Source organism: Betta splendens, chromosome 9 (assembly GCF_900634795.4).
Source record: "Betta splendens chromosome 9, fBetSpl5.4, whole genome shotgun sequence".
In the NCBI taxonomy this organism is placed as follows: Eukaryota; Metazoa; Chordata; class Actinopteri; order Anabantiformes; family Osphronemidae; genus Betta; species Betta splendens.
This window is the reverse complement of record NC_040889.2, coordinates 7041433-7058901: the sequence shown is the minus strand read 5'-3', so window position 1 is coordinate 7058901 and position 17469 is coordinate 7041433. Positions and strand designations below refer to the sequence as shown.

At 46.6% G+C, this 17469-nt stretch overlaps 1 long non-coding RNA gene across 1 annotated transcript; it reads left to right on the top strand.

The window, feature by feature from the left end:
- Nucleotides 1-675: 675 nt before the first annotated feature.
- LOC129604650 (uncharacterized) lies at nt 676-17145 on the top strand. Its single transcript, XR_008695715.1, has 3 exons — nt 676-1954; nt 8609-8788; nt 11920-17145. It is a non-coding gene; the product is annotated as an uncharacterized LOC129604650 (long non-coding RNA).
- Nucleotides 17146-17469: the final 324 nt, after the last annotated feature.

Here is a 17469-nt window from a genome sequence, read left to right as displayed (position 1 = left end):
CTTGTCTGCGCTGCTTGATGAATGAGTGAGCTGCTGACCTGTAAGCAGAATGACAAGATCTGGATCTGGAAAGAATCGGGACAGTTCAAGTGGCTCTTAATGCTCAATTAGGCCAAAGCTTCATCATCAATATTTAAAGATGCTTTCATATGAGTGCAAGCAGACATTTAGCGTGTTCCAGCACGCCATGCAGGAGTGTCTGTAAGAAAAATGTATGCTTCAATTAGATTATTCTCACCAGCCAGTCAGTGTAATTTTTAAGACAGCCTAACAGGAAAACCTCTGCCTGCGCTGCAAATTGCCTTTCTCTGCCCCTTCTGTGCATTTGATACAGCAGGCATTTGATCAATAACAGGCTTTTGTTGCGACTATTCGTCTTTCCGCCTTTTTGTTAGTGAAGAAATGCTGAGTTGAAGAATGCTCCTTAGAATTGTTTTCTCAGTCTGCATTTGACTGGGCCACTTACTATGATCTGTGCGTGTGTGTGTGTGTGTGTGTGTGTGTGTGTGTGTGTGTGTGTGTGTGTGTGTGTGTGTGTGTGTGTGTGTGTGTGTCAATATTACCTCTATAGCCAGTTATGATACTTACAGGGAACCTGCGAAATGAAAAACACTCTGGTTACTACAGTATGACAACTTTGCGTCTTGGTAACGTGAGCTTTAAAACTTAATCCGTTATTAGTCGTGTCCCTGAAGATCTGGATTATGTGTGTTATTATATACAAACTAAGAGTCTGATGTTTCCTCATGAACGCTGTGCTCTGCACCATAGTGAGAATATTTATCAGTGTCCTGCAGCCTTGACACAGTTTGTTTGGACAACATAGTCCTGGGGATTTTTCATTTCGTTTTCTGGATGCCAAAGTGTGTTTATACCCCTAGGCCTTCTTAGCATCAGGTCCCATGGCCTCTTACTCTTTGAAGTATCTTTTTGCGAGTCGCGGGGTTTCGTGTGTTTGCTGTTTGCGTCTGTCTATTTTCTGGCTGCAGCCGAATATTTCCAAGTTGAATTCTTTATCATCAGCCCGTATTGAGTTGTTGACCAGTGTCGCAGTAATGACGCTCGTATGGGTCTTGTGACTTCGTTCTTGTGCTCTATCGTGTAGCACTGAACAGTGATTTAGCCGTAGCGGCTGATCAGCGCAGACCTTCCGCCTCCGCTGCCTTCTCAGCTGCTGGACACAGTCCGGTGGGCACCCAGAGGCTCTGCCTGCAGCCGAGACCCCGGATCCTGGTGCCGCTGATCGTGCAGGAAAACCACACAGAAATCCATTCATTTATGTAATATCTAGTCTTATATGTATCTACTCAACTGTAAACACTCCATAATAAACTACTGCTTGCATATTAATGCTTTTTAACAGCATCGCCCCTGTGGAGTCAGCTCTCGATTATATTAACTTCAGCGAACGCAACCTTGGAGTTCTTTATGTTCTCAGCAGCGCCTGTATTTCAGCGTTCCTGCTTCCATTAAACCAAGGAGGGGTTTAGCTCTTAAGCGCAGCTATAAAACTACTAAAGCAGACTTTGCCCCCGTAACCTTGCCTCTAGGTACACTGATAGCCCTAAGGGCAACTGTCTTTTCCAATTTACAAAATGTGTCTCCTTTATTACATTTTTGTTTTCGCTCCCCTTTTTTCCCTTAATAATTTATTCTTTTTCACTACTGCAGCTCCTTCGCTGCTGCCTGTCCTTCTTGTTTCTTTCCCATGTGCTCATCTTGCTGTTTTGTCGTTCCTTCCTTCCTTCCTTCCTTCCTTCCTTCCTTCCTTCCTTCCTTCCTTCCTTCCTTCCTTCCTTCCCCTCTCCCCATACAACCCATTCTTCATTCAGTCTCACACAGTTGCATTAATTTCCCATTGGAAAAGCACAATGCAGACGGACCCCAACAGTGGCTGCATCGGTAGCATGAGCCGGAGCCGGACGCGCTTCTCATTACAGTGAAACAAAGCCAGGTAAGAGGAGCCCTGACGGGAGATACTGTATTTGTGTGGCCGTCACTGAGCTCTTTTAGCGACAGGCAGACAAGCATATCAAAATCTCATTAAGAGCAGACGTGGAATCCTCAAACTAATTTGCCCCCGCTTGTGTGTGTTTCTGTGATGTGTGTAGTAATGAAGGTACTCAGTAGCTGATTTGGACACTTGCCTCTTGTCATGAAACGGAAATCGTAATTCATTGTCTTTTCTGTGCGTTGCCTTTTCAATTTGTGTTTGTCAAGGTTGGTTTTCTCATCATAGTTTCATACTATTGACTCTTTGGAGCGCTTCATACGTTCTTTCATTCTCAGAAAACTCTCTTTTTGCATTTCAACCCACTGACCCTGTCTTTCTACCCTTGTTTCATTCCTCCTCTGTAATGAATCGACCCCAGGTGACTATGAATCTAATATATCTCCCACTTTTCTCTGAGCATCTTGCTGACACAGTGCGGCGACATCTTTCCTGGCAGCGCATCAATTAGGCGGAGCTTCATTCTTCTCTCCAAATCTGGACAACCTTTTGGGCGTGTTTTTGCGATAACACACAACACACTCACCACCGGCTTTTGTACACAAACACATACAGAAACACTGCTCTACTCTATAGAAAACCAGTATGTCCCAGTACAGTATATCCTTCAGTTTCTTGGCTAACCCCGCTGCCTTCCCACCTGTCCCTGCACTCTGAGCCTCTGATTGGCTGAACACTCCTCAAGCATGTGCACAGGTGTAGATGGAATGCAGGGCAAACATCATTTTCTGATGCCGAAGTCTGGCTTTTTTTAGACCTGACAGCCCTTATGGGCTGTTCAGTGGCTCCACGGGCACAGCGGAGGTCAAGGCACCAGGCAAAAGATCAGCGAGTGTCATTATTTACAAAGCCTTAGGCTGTTTACTCTTTGTGACGCAGCTTATTAGTGTTGCTCCTTATTCACGCGTAATCACACACACACACACACACACACTGCTCAGCCAGAGTACAAATGTACTTGTGGTCGATCCAGACATATGCAAACACACACCGAGCGGTAAGCTCAGACACAGGCTCCTCCTCGCCCCCGCCTGACAGCCCAGTTTGTGTGAGGCAGTCTGGAGCTGCCAGGCGGGGAGTTAAATGACTCCAGGATTTCGCCTGACGTCAGGTAGAAACTCCCACCGGTCAGCAGATCCTGCTCGCACATGTCAAATCGCCTTGTTAACCAGCCGCCCGTGCGCCTGCCTGCCTGCGCTCGTGCACGCGCGCCTTGCCAGCCTGTAATGCGTCCGTGCGCACGCTGGCGTTGTGAATGGAGCAGTCGGGTGATTTGTGGAACAAGCAAAGCGAGGAGCACTCAGGGGCAAACACAGGTGAAAAGCTGAATTAAAAATAACACACGACTGCAGGCAGCCGGCCGACTTGACCTCAAACTGAATTACGAAAGTACATTTTTACACTCAGCAGTTAGTTATGGGTGAGCCACAGTCTTGGGCCTCTTGTGAAGCGGAGTATTAGAGGGCACACATTTTTCTATACAGTGCAGCTGATCTAGAGCATGTTTACTCAGGGAAAACTCACATAACACAAGTCCTCACACGAAATCTATACAGTAATATTCAAATCACCATATTATGCCTTAATGCGCTGCTGACTAATTATCGTTTCCCCACATTCATGCCAACCAGTAACAAGCTTCTAGAGATGCTTGATTAGACAGATGGAGTCAAATCCATCACTAAGCAGATGGCATAAAATTGTTTATAGTTGCAGTCAGTGAAATCACCCACAGATACAAGAAGGCCATCTGTGTGCATGTGAGGTTTCCAACATCAACCCAGCTTTTCTTTTGTCTTTCATTATCAGAAACAGTGATGTAACAATCCCCACTGGTGTTTTTGTGGACACCTACAGTACATGTACAGTAGCAGCCCCCATTGTAACGTGGACAGTACAGTCCAGGGGGTGAGGGATTTTTATTGTTGGGCTGAGATTTGGGAACAAGCCAACAGCTTTAATTTAATAGCCAGTGATTCAGAAAACAGAAGGAGGCCTGTAAATTGTGTTTACAGTTGACAGTTCGGGTCAAGGTCGAGGACTGCGTAATTAATGAGCAAATTATTCTGGAGATTTAAAGGTATTATACGGTCTTCAGCAGATCGAGTTTGCTCAGTTTTGAGTGAGCTGTTCAATTAGTTTGAGCTCTGCTGGGGCTCAGCTTCCAAGTTGGCTTAAAAGTAAAGACCTTCAAAAGGAGAGAACCGGACACTAAGTAAGTGGACGATTAACCGAGTTTGTTCTAATTAATTTCAGTCAGAGAGAAGAAGGATGCTGTGCATGAGTAGCCTCATGTATCTTCATCCAGATTATAACCTGCAGCAGCGCTGGCCGATCTTTCTTCCCTTGTCAGCAGTTCAAAGATGAAAGTGTACCAGCAATCACATTCAACCCTCAGTTCTTAGGCCGAGCTGCAGCATCAGACACAAAGCAAGTACATTGTGTTTGCCTTCTCAAAGTAAAGTGATCCCACCAATATGAGCTCCACTAACCCCGGAAGACCGGGACTGTGCTTTGAATTGCAAATGCTCTCCAAGTGCTGCTTTTGTTTTGGTCAGCTGTGTGTTTGCATATAGAGAATATTCAGCGTGATGAAGTGTCCCGGCTCCCTTTGATGCCCCTCCTGCGTGAGCGGATGATTGACTGTTATGAGACAGTTTGCCCCCGTGCTGAAGTAGAGACAGGGAAAGAGCAATATCCTGCAGCATCGGGTCCACCATATGGCCATGTGATCCTTCAGCTCGGCCCAATCTGCTGAACCTGCGGGAGCTCGGCTGTGCTCACTGCGTGCTTCATTTCCAGCGCCTCGGTATCAGCGAGTCAGCGGGCCGAGGCGCTGCCGCCGAGCTTTCATGCGGCACATCTAGGCCCAGATCTTGTAGCGGGATTATGCAGAAATACCAGGATGAGAACCTAAAGGAGCAGCTGGACAAATTAGAGAGCGACATCTCTCTCACGCCTGTCACTGTTAGCGTAGCTTAGCTTCTGGCATCTGCTGCCTAGAAATCAGCAGTTTATTCTCCCTCGCGCTCGTCTCATTTGCTGCGCAGGTCACGGCGGCTCCGATCTGGACCCTCTCCTCCTCAGTCTGACACGACTCCCTTGATTTCCAGCCGGGCCGCGGCCAACGCCGGCATGCCAACCGCTGATAATGCTTAATTGAATCCTCGCAGCAAATGGTCCCCGGTCTCTGCTGAATATGAAGGGTCCAGGTGTTCATTACTGACAAATTCAAACGATGACCCGTTTCATGACGGGAAAGGTGAGGAGAATGAGCCCGCTAGCACACAAGTGGTGTTCTGTCCTGATTCGAGTTGCAATTAATTTGAGCTCTTGAGCCGCGTTCTTATTCGGTCAAAGCAGATAAAGCCTCGTACACTTATTCAGACTTTAATCCACGTGGGAGTCCGCCGGTGGATTGAAGTCTCCTACACACACACACACACACACACGTGTTTACGGAGACAGGAGGTTTCTCATTATCCCAGGTGAGGCGCCCCCCCCCCCCCCCCCCCCCTCTTGCTTGCACCCTTTGTTTTGTGCTAGATTTTCATTATTAATTCATTGAATCACATCAGAGGGGAGAATGGGGAAGAGTGTCACACTGTGTCCTCATTAGCTATTATCAGGAACATGAGCTGAGACTAAACACGGGCTTATTGCGATCACAGACGCAGCCTGGGCTGAATAGGCATCCTGAGATCCCGCACACCTACACAGGATGCGCTGTGTATGGATTACATGATAATAGGCTGCAGCGATGCAGAGTGTCTCCCCAGGGAGCGAGCTACCTGCACGCACCGCACAGCGCACAGTCTCCCGTGGGTTGCAGCACTCGCATGTCAGAGACAACAATCACTTTGATTCCCTCTGCCTGTCGCCGTCGTTGAAGTAAATGTTCTCAGTGAGCGCCTTTAAAATGTAACGCGGCTCAATTGCGCTGTAATAAATACTCTACTGCAGCGGCAGCGTGTTTAGCCTTGATTCCGCTCCGCGGTCAGATTGCGACGGCGGCGTTTGCGTCGCTCTGTGGACATTTTAATTAAATGTGTTGTCTGTTGAGGAGTCGGTTCATGGGCGAAACCTACAGGAATATATTTCCATGCATTACCGTGTTTACCTGTGTGTTTGTTTTCATATGGAGCCGTCTGTCAGGAACCGTGCTATTATGCTAAATATACGGATGAGCGGAGGCTGCTACAGTAGCTGGAGGAGTCCGTGAATGGATGCACCGTGGCGTCTACTGCTGTGACTACATCCAGGCCCATTGATTTTATAGCAGAGGTAGACGTGACGGGTAAATACATCCCGCTCAGTCAGGCATGAAAGAAAAGAGCAGGGAGGGAAATGCCTCCGTGTGCGTGTGTGCGTGGGGACAGCGATGCGGCGAGCGTTACTGTCTGAATCCTGCATTAGTGGGATGCTGTTGGATCACTGGGAATCCGGCCTCCTCCGTCCTCTTGCTGCTGCTCCGCGAGCTCTTCCTCCTGATTAACTGTGATACGTTTGCACAAATCGCCACTGTAGCGGACAGCCTTCCTGCATAACATTACAGTTGGCGACCTTTTCATTAATAGGCAAATTATGCAGCGCTTCCGCTAAGCCAGAGTGGGGCCCAAGGCAGCGGCACTGTGGTCAGCGGACAGATAATCTCTTCCAGTAATGTTGTTGTCGTCTTCACTTGGACGAAAATTAATCTGCATTTTGTGCAAACACACAAAGGGGGGATGCGTGGCTCACATGATGCTCATCGGTGACGAGCAGCGAATTTGTGGCTCTTCCTCTCAGTAGAGGCGAAAGTAATGATATGGAAAAACTCAACAGCCTAATGTACTGTAGTTGTCTTAATTTTTCAGTTTAGCTACTGTATGAGTCACACATTTCCTTTCTCTTCCACATCCGTTCTTTGTCTCTCAAACCCAGACGCACACACACACAGTTTGTGTATGAGTCATTACTCTTCTGTTCTCCAGTTTGAATTCTGAGTTCAGGGAGTGGGAGAGCACGAAAGCACGTCATCGCTCGACTAAAACCGCTCACTCATTCTTTTCATTTAACACATAAACAAGTTTTCAGGCGCTTCGTGTGTGATGTGCATAATGTAAATAATACTTAGAGACCCCACCACCGTACTCAAGCTGAGAGTCTGTGATAAACTGCTGCTTACATGAGGTCGGACCTGCAGGATTAACCGTCAGCTCCGTTTCACACAGATGCCATCCCCGGCCCTCATCCACTCTTTATCACTGAAACAGGTGGGCCTCAGCTACCACTGGGTCCACCCGAAGCACGGATGAATATTAATGTATCGATGTGTGTAATTAATGCTGGCATTCATCAACGCGTCGCTTCCAACGGCTTCCTGGAGTCAGACGTTCCACCCTCATACAGATAAGATAGTAAACTCAGTTATCCCCAATATTGATATTCATCTTTTCTACACAGAACAAGAAAGTTGCTCAACAAAAATCTTTATAGAATATATTAACTTAAGGTGCATTATACATTCCGCTGTGCCTGAAGGGCGGTTGTAGAAGGAAAAAGGAAAATGACTTAACTCCTCTGCCTCATTTTCTCTTACCTGTGGTTTCTAAAAGAAAAAAAAGTCCCTCTTTGAACCAAGGTCAAGCAAATTTCGACTAAACTGATTACTCACATAGTGGGGATAAAGCAGCAGTTTGCCCTATCGCCCGTGCCCTTCAGAAACGATGATCCACCGTTGCAGCTACACTGTCTAGTCGGTTGTAGTTGTGGCTGTAAATGTGTTTCCACGTGTGGAGGGAGTGAATGAAATTTAAATGGAGATTGGAACGCTATTAAAGAAAAAGTGTCAAAAACTCAGTGAACTGAATCAATGGTAAAAGAGAAACAATGTAAGAAGCTGCCGTGGGGTGAAAAGCTAAGAATTAACATCTAGATCATTTGTCATAAACACTGGACTGTTAGTATTGATCCATACGACCTTTTTTACAACAGCTTAATAGGTTTTGACAACAGCTTCACCATCAGAACCTCCCTAAACCCAGAGGTGTTAGCCGAGCGCTTTCCATTCATTTATATGGATGGATTCCCCATGTGGAATGCATTACAGTTGCAGGCTGTGGCAGTGAGTCATTGTTGTTTATCTCAGTAAACAAAAACCTTATTAATCACGTTAATCAAGTTGTCTGACAGAGTTCAATAGGTCCGCGGATACGGTGAGCGATCGAGCCGTCGCCGTGCGGAACAGCAGCTCTGCATATCATGCAGCAAAGCAGAATTTAGAAAAGGCCGTTAATGGAGTTTTGTTCCCAGGGATATGAGCAAAACCATTAACACACGGCGAGTGACAGCGGAGGCCTGAGAACTTAATGGACCACTATCGCACCAATTAATATCACAGAGGTTTCCCTTAGTGAGGGTTCCTTCTGATGGAAGCCACCAATTAATCTTCCATCTGATCGTAAAATGCCTGTTTTGGCCCCTTCAAAGTCATAACTTTCCATTTGTAATACTCTGAATGTCAACAACAAAGGAATTCCATTCATGTAACTCCTCCTTTATAGTTGCCCCGCAAACATCAGTCGATTACATGTGACTTTCTTTCCCCCACGTTAGAACCTGTGAAGTGTTCCCGGAGGCCACGGTGTTTCATGTGCGCGTGGACTTGCTTGGTGGGAGATGACTTGAGAAGGTCACAATCAACATGCGGCAACATGGACTCTGCAGTAGGATCGACTCCTCTGTCTGTGTCTCTCAGCCTCTCTCTCCTCAGTGAAACCACTGATACTGTCATGGGTAAGAGAAATATGTTTAACATGTGTTTAATAGTCTGTAGTAGATCATGCGCCACCTTGTGGCTGAAACCAGCAAAGCCGCGTTCATGGACTTGGTCAGACATGAAACACATCCTTGTTAACCCAACATGTAGAGTGAGTCTTTGCCTTTGTCCAACTGCCTCTGTGGGCTGCACTGCATAATGCCACAGAGACTTACCCCGTCTTGGTTCCACCTGGCTGACATCTCGGCTCCCTGCTGCTCGTTCCTTCCTTCGCTCGTAGTGTGAAATGAAAGCAAATGAAAGGATTACGAAGAGGCAACGCTCTGTGTACTGTACCTACTGGACTCAAACCATAGGATTTCATTTGACAGTTCACCCGCTATATTAGCGGTGCCTTATTCACTCAGTGGCGTCGTGCAGATTCATACTACAGCCCCAGTTAACTAGAGGAGCTGGTAGTGCTGGAGCAGAAGCCAGTGTTTGGTGAATGGCCATCCATGGGCCAAGTGAGTGAAAGAGCGAGAGAGAGAGAGGCGTGACTACCAGACATGACATTAAATATCCCCAGAAGCTGTTGAAGCACCCCTCTGTCAAAACCACTGCCTACTAAATATTCATGCAAGGGGAAACGTTGATATCGTCTCCCTCATCTTCATCAGTTTAACCAGAGTGGGGTTCTACATGCAGGCGCCTGCGAGGGTCTCACCGGTCTGATCTGCAGGTGTGTACTGCAGCACACAGGGAGGGAGCCGTGCACCCTATGAAACGAGAGTGCTCCGCGAATGTTGCAGAGAATGTTGGACACGACTGATTTGTGAGCGCTGGGAGGCTCCTTGTCGCACGCTGCCTGGATTGTCTTTTCCCCGGGGTCTTTGCACTCCATCAGATGCATATTACAGATATTCAACATTGAGGTGGATCCAGGCGGATGTCTGTATCCCGTTATTGATGTATTTAATCTATACCAGTAGCAGTTACAAGGACAAAGACGTAGTAACTAGCGGCGGATTATTAGAGGATAGTTCAGCTGAATGCATTTTCTGTCACAGTTATTACTCTGCTCCTTTTTTCTTGATTGGTTTCTGCTGCCTGCTTCTTTTTCTGACTTGTATTCTTTTTATTTTTCGGTCTACTTTCCAGTCTCTCTCCCTTTCATCGCCTCCCTTAGGGATAAACACGCCAGTAATTCGCCTCCCTCCGGGAACACAAACAAACTGACCAGTCACACATCATGTTCCCTGCACATTTTACAAAAGATCCCCCATCTCTGCTGGAGTAATTCATGCTGTGTGGCGTTCACTTACTGTGCAGCGTGTACTGTAGTATGTAGTTATACAGTACTGTACGTGGAAGTACATACTTCAGTCTGTCCACAGAAGCAGTAAATATGAATCAGGGAGCAAAACCACGAGCAAACAAGTGTAATCACCTGATGCCACTGCTAAATATTTGCATTAACTCTTAAAAGAAATGTTACAATCGAAATGAGGAAAACGATGCATCATTTGTCTCTTATTCAGGCTTTTGTCTGCTTTTTAACATGTATTCAGTATCTGGAGGGACCACTGCAGTAAACAAACTGCAGCCACAGGTGCTGAACGCCCGACAGTGTAATCGTCAATGAGCTTAATTGACTGAGAAGCTCTTCAGCAGCTGCTATTGCAATGAGAGCATAGTTCAGGCGTATTCGTCGTAATTCACCAACACAGGGTCCTGTCAGTGTTAACTGTTATGGGGGGGGCTAACGTGTGGTTCGCCTCCCAGACCGCTCATCTTTACAAAGTGCCTTGCTGGAGTCTGTTCTTATTAGTCACTCCGTATGGGCCCGGCCCTAAAAACCGCTGAGTCAGAAAGAGAAGGAGAGATGAGTTGATGCAGGTGGTACAAAGAAGTAAAGTTTATTTTGCTGACTGTTTATTACGAAGCAGTTTGAAGTTAAGTGGATCAGATCATCTTGCCTAGCAACAACATTCGTGGCAACATTTAAGCGTCTTACTGTGAAGATGTGTGTGGAGCGTTTGGATGCACTGTAACAACATTTGCTTGTGCAGAGGCAGCGTCGGGTCTGTGGATCTCACCCCGATGCAGTGGAAACGTGACTGCATCTATATTCATGAGGGGAAATCGAGAGGGAAACAATGAGTACAGGTTTAAGGAGTGGATGCTTGATCACGCATACACACACCTATGTCCCTCTTTGCATGCAAACTAGCATCAAACTGGTTGGCAGAGCAACACTGTGTAATTTAGTGGGAGGACAAAATGGGTTTTGATTACAGGCCTGTGGAAGAATAGTGGACCCTCCAATCCAGCACAGAGGAGACGCAGTTCATCCACTCGGCTCCTCAGGTCCTTTACTGGATAATGAGAGGCTGTCTGAACCAGTGGACCTTCACTCTGTGGACTGTTAACTTCCCACAACATGAAGCACGGCTGGCACAGAGCTTTCCAAATGAGGTCTGCAAGTCCCAAAGGCCCTTTAAGTCATCGCTGCATTCTGCCAACCAGCGGAGAAGTGCTTAACACTTGACTATTATTTTGCTCATTACAACTTAGAGAAGAGTCGTTATGGACATGGGTCACGGTGTGCTGAATGGAAAGCACTGCGATCGTCTCCTAAATCAGACTGTTTGTATTACCTGCATGTTATGAGGATGGATTATCAGTGCTACTAGTACACACAGACTGCGCTTCCTCCTGTTGGCGATGTGTTTCTAAAGGTTCTTGTTCTGACCACTGTGGACATTAGATCCTTCCAGGTTGTCCAGAATGACCTGAATGACTAAATACATCTAATTCCTAATAATACAAGAACCAGTAAAACACGCACAAGCCTTTCTCCTGATGCCTCTTTGACTGTTTGATTCTCAGGTGACTCTCTCCCTCTCTCTCTCTCTCTCTCTCTCTCTCTCTCTCTCCCTCTCTCTCTCTGTCTCTCTCTCGCTCTCCCGCTCTCTCTCTCTCTCTTTCTCGCTCTCTGTCTCTCTCTCTCTCTCTCGCTCTCCCGCTCTCTCTCTCTCTCTCTCGCTCTCTCTCTCTCTCTCTGTCTCTCTCTCTCTCTCTCTCTCTCTCTCGCTCTTCCGCTCTCTCTCTCTCTCTCGCTCTCCCGCTCTCTCTCTCTCTCTCTCTCTCTCTCTCTCTCGCTCAGGGAGCCGGAATGACAGATGAGAGGAAGGCCCAAGTTGTCAGAAGCTATTCTCTACACACATCTGTCAGCTAACCAGTCTTCAAAGGCACTGAGACGGAGAAAGATGGAAGTGTAGAGAATGCGTAAAGTGACAAGAAGTATGAAAATGTAGGAGAGGGAGCGATCAGACGCTACAATCGGGGAAGAAGGTAGAACGCGGCGGAGAGGATAACACGAGATGATATGCAAATGACGCGGCTGCGTGAAAATCTCAAAATTGCCTTTGTTACTCAATTTACCGCGAGACGTGAAAATCCGAGTTGGAACCGCGCAAGAGGCAGCGGCAGCGCATAACACAGGTGATATCCCTTCAAAGCGCCTCAGCGCCGGCCTGTCGGCGCCGAGATTAAGTGGCGCCGTTGGATCGGCCGTCACGTCAGCCGCTGACGTCCGCGTTCCGTCTGCTTGAGGTTTGTTTTAGCCGAAGGAGCGAATTGAAAAGCATTCCTCATCTCTGGCCGGTCACCAGACGACGAAATGAGGTTTTTGCCTGAACCCTAAATGAGAGATCTGTAGAAAGACAGCTTGACTTCTCAGGAGATTGTTTTCAGGAGGGTCGGTGATACTGGATCTACACTTTTTTTACTGTAGATGTTCAAGTTTCTGAAAAGAAGCCGTCGTCTGGGGGAAAATAAAGCGCGAGGTGCGATGACATTTCTACGAGTGCGTATTCTTCCAGCAGCAGTTGATTAGCACAGCTTTCTTTTATCACCTGTCACTTTACTTTAGTCTCCGCTCTCGCCGGTCCTTAGGATACGCTTCAGCCAAGAAATACAGATTGGAACCATTTTTCATCGCGACTGGGAATTGGGCGCCTAATAAGTGCTGCAGCGCTCCTGTGCCAGTATTGGCAGGTTAACATACAGCATATTAAACATGTAGCGGGCGCAGTCATCACTTCTCTGCTTACGGATGGAGAAACTAATTCAAACTGACGTCAGAGAAAACAGCTGCGTCGGCCGAGGGCTCTGCTACAGAGGAGATTCACAGTGTACAGTAAGGAGGTGGTTCGAGCCCTCTGGTTTGTCACAGAGCCCCCCCCCAACACACACACACACACACACACACACACACACACACCAGGATTGAAAATTAATTGTGGATAATGCAGAAGAAAGCACACGGTGGTTATTAACCTCTACACAGTATAAAACAAGAATGTGCTCCGCAACTTTCATGTAATCAGACAATTAATTATGCCGACGCTAAATGTGCCAAGCCGCTGATCCGCAGACTGATAAGCGCTGAATGCAGCGTGGAATGAGCATAAGTGCATTTTAGGTTCTTGTCAGTGCTTATGTGAACAACAAATGGGGCCTGTCAACAGTGGGTTGCTCATGCGCTACAGGCTGGAGCATTAACATCTTTATTGCTGTTGTGCTCCCTTGCAGTTTCAAGGCGTAAGCAGGTTATATTAAAACAGAGGGAACAGATCCGGGTTTGAAGTGGCACCATGATTCACAACCCCCCACCCCCCGCTCTAACACACACCTCCGTGGCCTCGGTCCGTGGAGGCCACAGCAGAATACTGTAATGCATTTAAAAAGTCTCTCCCTCTCGCTCTCTCTGTTCTGGCCTCAGCACTCAATTTCCCCTAGCAGCGTGTTGAGTTTGGATCAGATAACTGCCAGAAAGTGTGAAGAATCTAATGCATATCAAGCGAAGAGACATGCTGACACTCCCCGGTGACAGAAACATTGTGACTGTACTCCAAAAAAATACAAATCCAGGATAATGCTGAGAGGAGCAGAGTCAAAAATGGAGCGGTGAGCAGAAATGGAGCTATGGGAAGAAGAGGAAGATGAGGAGTGAGCGTCCTTTGATGTTCATGGCAAAATTGTCTTGAAATCCTTTCTTGTAACGCACGTTTTGGAAGAGCTGGTGCTTTATTGGTTTATATGTGATGCCACGTGTTGCTCTTAAGTGCAAAGGTTAGTTTGGCCTTAGCTCCATGTGAGTGGTTTATGGTAACAGCTGTGCTGCTTTAGAACAGGTTACATGTAACATGAGCTGATTGCATCCTAGAGCTGAAGGAGGCGGTGGTCATTCAGAAAAGCTAACACTGTAGGTACAGTATGTTCCATGCGTTTGGATCGAGAAGGTGTAGAATCCTGGAATACTGGCCCATCAGCTTGGTTATTTTAAATGGGTCATTTACACAAAACTAGAATCACCATGACAGGTCAGGACTTTGTCAGTGGGTCCTAAGGTCTGTCCAGTCAGTGCTGCTCAGAGGAAGCAACACCATGAGCAGCATCGTGATAACTAAGAGAGCTCGATATGATACATGGAAATTAATTTACACCATTTATCAGTAATGTTGTTCTGCTAATGTGTCTAATGCAATGGACTGGTAATTGAATCTGATGCTGCACAGCTGTCGGTGAGGGCAGTGTGGGAGAAATAAATGGCTAAGAAAGACTCTCCTACGTGTCTTTGGGACTAATTACATTAGCGGAATATTTCACTGCTTTATTTATAACTGTATTTAATTGTAATCTGTTGAATCTCATGTTTTTCTTTGATCATCTGCAGATCTCATAGAACAAAGAGCCACAACTTCACACCGTCAGGGTCACCTGAGACCTTTCCGATACAGAGAGGGCTGCATTGATTGAGCCGTGGTCCCGTCTCTGTCTGAATCAATGCAGACGTTCTTGACATTAAGCTGGTGCCTTTTTTACTGCCACTGTACAGACTGTGGGAACAAACGGACGGCCACAGACCGTCTGAAGCTTCACGTGTGCCAGCGAGCATCACGTCACAGCCTGTGTCATCCTACACACGCATGTTGGCCTGAGTCAAACATGTTCAGGTGCCTTGAAAAAGTAAGTCCTACTGTAAGTACAAGAACAAGCAGAGGGATATTTACCCAGTCAGCAGGGATGTTGAGCTGCATAGATTTGGTTCTGGCTTCTGTCGACGTCCACAGCACTATAAAATGTCAACCCAGTCTGTGGGGACACATTCAAACTAAAGGGCCCCACCGGTTCAGGCTTCCCCATAAATAAATAAAGAAACGCTGCTGTCAACGCTCAATAAGCCAAAGCAGCCTGGAAGGAGAGCTCTGCTCCTGGTGCTGTACTGAACCCCAGCTTTTCAGCAGACTCTCTGAGCGTTGGTTTGGCAGCCGTGGCCTCCGCGCTTGGCTTTGAAAGGCTGACGCGGAAGAGACGATCGCGCCGCGCGTGCGATCGCGTGTGAAACGCTGCCGTTTCCCCCCGCGATTCTTAACCACACGGAAAGTGTTGCGAGTCGGTGAGAACCTCTCAAAGGATTGGGCCCCAGTCATGCGAAAGGTGCAAAGCGCACACGCTCAGGCGCTCCCCACCGCCGGATCCTCACGCTCCGCTCTCACACAATGTCCCTCCTCCTCCCAGGCTGGTTACGGAGCAGGAAGTAGTAAATGGAGGTGTATTAGTGACAGAGCGCGACTTAATAATGGCTTATGACGAGATAAAAAGGCTTTTACCACCCGGCCCTGGCAGGGTGGTACAGTAAAAAGCAGGGTGGGATGGAGATGATGGAGAGGAGACACAATTCAACCTCCACACGCCTCTCATTACTGTATTTGGGCTCTGGCAGAAGTCCATCTTTCCCTCTGTGTCACAACCTGGAGAGAGGAAGTCGTGAGAGTGTTTAATTTCCCTCCTTCCTCCTTGTCTTGTCTATCAGATCTATATCGCCCCTGATTTACCTCCTTCCTGTCCTCATTTCTCCTTCAAAAGTAAAGAAGTGGACACGACAGCACAGTTAAATTATAAAATACTAAAAACATAAAAATGTAATATCTAAATTAACGCTTACCTTTAATTTTCCAACAGTGAGGTCACTCTTTCACCCTTATACATATTTTGAATTAACATTTTTTTGTTTTACTTTGAACTATTAAGAAATATGAATCCACTTTTCACCCCTTCCATGATTAAAATCTTAACTCTAATGAATATATTCAATCTCGAGCAGGTTCTGTCTACTGGTATGCACTGCACTGCGCCATTTCTGCTGAATTGGCAATAACGGGCTCCTACTCTTACCTCAGATTTAACTACAGCACCGCTACAGTAGGTTTCTGCTGGAATCAAATTTAATTAAGGGATGCAACGCAACTTGGGAGGACTTTAAACAGTCCTAGTCCAATGTGCCTTGTAGCTGTCAAAACTATTTGGTATGTAAATTGAAAATTTTGCTGAAGTGGCCACAAACCGAATCCTTATTTAAATGTGTGTTTCAAAGCTTTACCTCCTCCATCTCTGAGAGGGTTACACTTAAAACTCATTTTTAGATCATAAGCATATGAGGAGAGGAAAGAAATCAGGAGAATTTTAATCATGGATAGGAAAAAGAAAAATCAATTCTACAGCATATGGGCAGAACAAAAACAGGCTGCAGTGCTGGCGTTATTGGGCCGATACCAGTTCTATAGGCCGGACAAGATCAGGTTGGAAATCCCAAAGACTGAAGATTAATTTAGTTTTAGTTCAACTACCTTTCCTCTGGCTCACATTAACAGTGTGAATTAATGCAGCCACATATGCTCTATTTAACAAGGTCTAATTAATGTTCATTAAGACACATTCTTGTCCTTTATTTACATCGAGCCAACTAGAAAATCACCCCAATGACACACTGAGAAAGTTGGCAAGGTACAGTAGGAAGGATTGTGGAGACGTTGGGCACCATGGGATGAATCTACACCTTGATAATGGTTTGTTTACTACCATCACTACAAAGGTAAAAAAAATAATTCAGTAAAAGTCTCCTGTAAGATATCAGATGACGAATTTAATTCACAGCACCAGAAAGTTTCACAATCCTACAGTATGAAGCCAACACAGACCCATTCAGTACCAGGGTCAAGGCCAAACTGAAGGTAAAGGTTCACTCACTCATCCTCACACACATCACAGTATCCTGGACCCCTGGGCAGGTCGCCAGTCCACAAGTCCACAAGAGGAGCATAATTACTATAGGTGAATAGGATACTGCAAACTTACAGGAGGTGGAGATACCTGTATGAGGACAAAAGAGGAACACATGTAGGTCAGGGGTGGTTCATAGAGGAGCCTAGTGTATGCAGCAGGTCCCACAGCTACAGAGAAGCAGTAACTCCCGCCTGTTTTTAACCCTTCACGGCTGGCGGCCACCTGCAGCAGGTCTCTGATGCATGTGTGTGATGCATGTGTGTGATGCATGTGTGTGATGCGTGTGTGTGATGCATGTGTGTGATGCATGTGTGTGACGCATGTGTGTGATGCATGTGTGTGATGCATGTGTGTGATGCATGTGTGTGACGCATGTGTGTGATGCCTGTGTGTGTGTGATGCATGTGTGTGATGCATGTGTGTGACGCATGTGTGTGACGCATGTGTGTGATGCTTGTGTGTGATGCATGTGTGTGATGCCTGTGTGTGATGTGTGTGTGTGTGTGTGATGCATGTGTGTAATGCGTGTGTGTGTGTAATGCATGTGTGTGATGCATGTGTGTGATGCATGGGTGTGATGCATGTG